This window comes from Eulemur rufifrons, chromosome 8, assembly GCF_041146395.1.
Source record: "Eulemur rufifrons isolate Redbay chromosome 8, OSU_ERuf_1, whole genome shotgun sequence".
NCBI classification, from domain to species: domain Eukaryota; kingdom Metazoa; phylum Chordata; class Mammalia; order Primates; family Lemuridae; genus Eulemur; species Eulemur rufifrons.
In genome coordinates this window covers 93,923,127-93,925,617 of record NC_090990.1, presented here as the reverse complement: position 1 = coordinate 93,925,617, position 2,491 = coordinate 93,923,127, and positions in this window count along the sequence as shown.

Below are 2,491 nucleotides of genomic sequence, written 5' to 3'. Positions count from 1 at the left end.
CCCAGATTTCTGATCTAGAGAAACTGTGATATAATAAATTCGCATTGTTTTAAGCGACTAAGTTTGTAGTATTTTTTTATAGCAGCCACCACAAAACTATCTATTCACAGACCAAAGAGATTTTATGACATTTATTATCTCATAATACCTAATTTATCATTTCATTAGCTCCCTCTCTGTCAAAGACATTGAAGAAGTGATTCATGCAATGGTTGGGAGGTAGGACACGATGATTTACAAATGTCCTTCCAGATTGATTCTGTCCTCCAAAAATGCATGTTTAATATGAGTAACTTGAGATGAATGATGTGGATAGTTCTAATAGTTGCTATTGCCTATATATTATATCTTAAGTATTGATAAACAAACACATTTCATGTTTATCTAATAAATCAACTGTTTTTGTCTTGAAAACTTTTAGAAACACCACAAAAGTCATAAATGCATGTTTATTCCTTTCCTTAATACAAACAACTGAGACCAAATATCTTAGGCATATGACAAAAAAAGCTCATGAAACTATATATGATGTGAGCATTCACGAAACAAGGAATGTTTTTGCAAGGTAAAATATAACACTGTAGTATGTTACTAGCTTAACAGGTAGGCTTATTCATTAGGTAATAGATACTGTCTTTTTGAGACATTACTCTGCAATATTTATCTAAATAGGTGCTGGAGAGAGTATTTACTATTTTGGAAGTTAAACGGTTGGAGATATGGATACAGTAAAACCGTGATTAAGAGTATGAAATGTGTAATCAAATATGTGTTCAAATTTGAAATCTGCCACTAGTTGAGAACTTGGAAAAGTTACCTAACATTTCTCAGCTTCAGTTTATTGATCTATAAGAAGAAAATAATATCAGAATCAACCTAATAGGCTATGAAGATGAAATGAGAAAATAAAAAATGCACATGAAATTTAATAAAAATCATTGAGTACACTTCAGTTGTTATTGAGAACACATGCAGGTCCTCAAGAAAAGGGAAAAGTGACTCCAAAGGCAATTCTGCCTCTTCCACTACAGTCCCAGGGGGCAGGGTTAGCTCCTCTTGGTTTTCAAAGTGTGGGACTACCTGTCGGGATGCTGTCCGTCAGTGGCGAGGCCACTCAGGAGCTGGGCCACTGCAGGGAGCCTTGGTGTGGGTGGTGCCTTCCTGACCTGCGGGATGACATTGCCACCCCAGTGGGCCTGGGGAGTAGAGCATCTAACCAAAGAGAATTGTTTTCCAGCTGTGGAATTGACCTTGCTAGGTTTTGGACTTGCTTGGGACCAATCACCCCTTCCTTCTTTTCTACTTCTTTCTTTTGGAATGAGAATGTCTCTCCCATGCCTGTCCTGCCACTGTATTTGGGAACCAGATAACTTGTCTGGTGTCACAAGTTCCCAGATGGAGAGGAATTTTGCCTCAGGATTAATCTCACCTTAAATCTCACCCATACCTAATTTAGATGATAGCTAACATAGGATTTTAGACTCTGGAATTGTTGATGGAATAAGTTAAGACTTTACGGGCTGTTGGGATGGAACGTATGTATTGTGCATGTAAGAAGGGCTGGCACTCTGGTCTCCTACTTCCCAGCCTGCACAACTGTGAGAATAAATGTCTGTTGTTTAAGTCACCCAGTCTCTGGTATTGTGTATAGCAGCCTGAGCAGACTAACACAGAAGAGCTCTGTGATTTAGAAATGCCCATGTTTTCTAAACCATAATTAACTTGGTGTGACACTCTTTCATTAGTATTATTGCTTTCTGAAAGAAGTTATAACAGCATAGAATCACTTAAAGGGCACTTTAAAATTTTTAAAAAGGTTATAAATTAGACCTAATGTTTCACAATATGCATCTAAGACACAATATAAATTTTTCTATAGTTATAAATCACTAAAGGATTTGCATACATTATTTAAACCAATTTTGGACTAATCCAAAATTTACTTCACTGTGCTTTACAAATGGCAAGTCACTATAGTTAATAATGAAATTCTGGAAATCTGCCAATCTTATAACAATAAGTAATGCTTAGTTCATTGATACTTTTACTTATCAATTGTGAAAAGATAAAGGGATAAAAAAAGACCAAAATAATTACTAGAAATGATCTTAATTTTTGTGATCAGAAAACTTTCAAGCACATAATTGGAAATATTTTACATTATTAATTTAATGTATGCCTCTCTCATTCCAAAAATAATCCAAATCAGCTATCATTGATGCTATGTCAGAGAGTCACCAACTGCCATTTGGAAAGTTCCATTTACTGCATATTTTTATATTCCTATATTACTTTTTAGCAAATTACTATTTTTGTGTACTAAATTATAGCCTAAAGGTGTATTTTTATGAACAATAATAAATAACAACTTCTAAAGTTATTCAAACAAAAATGACCTCCAAGTAAAATTACAACGTTTTTATTAGTTACAATCGAACTTAATAAAACCTAACACTAATAGAATAGTATTCAGTGACAAATAGATAAATTA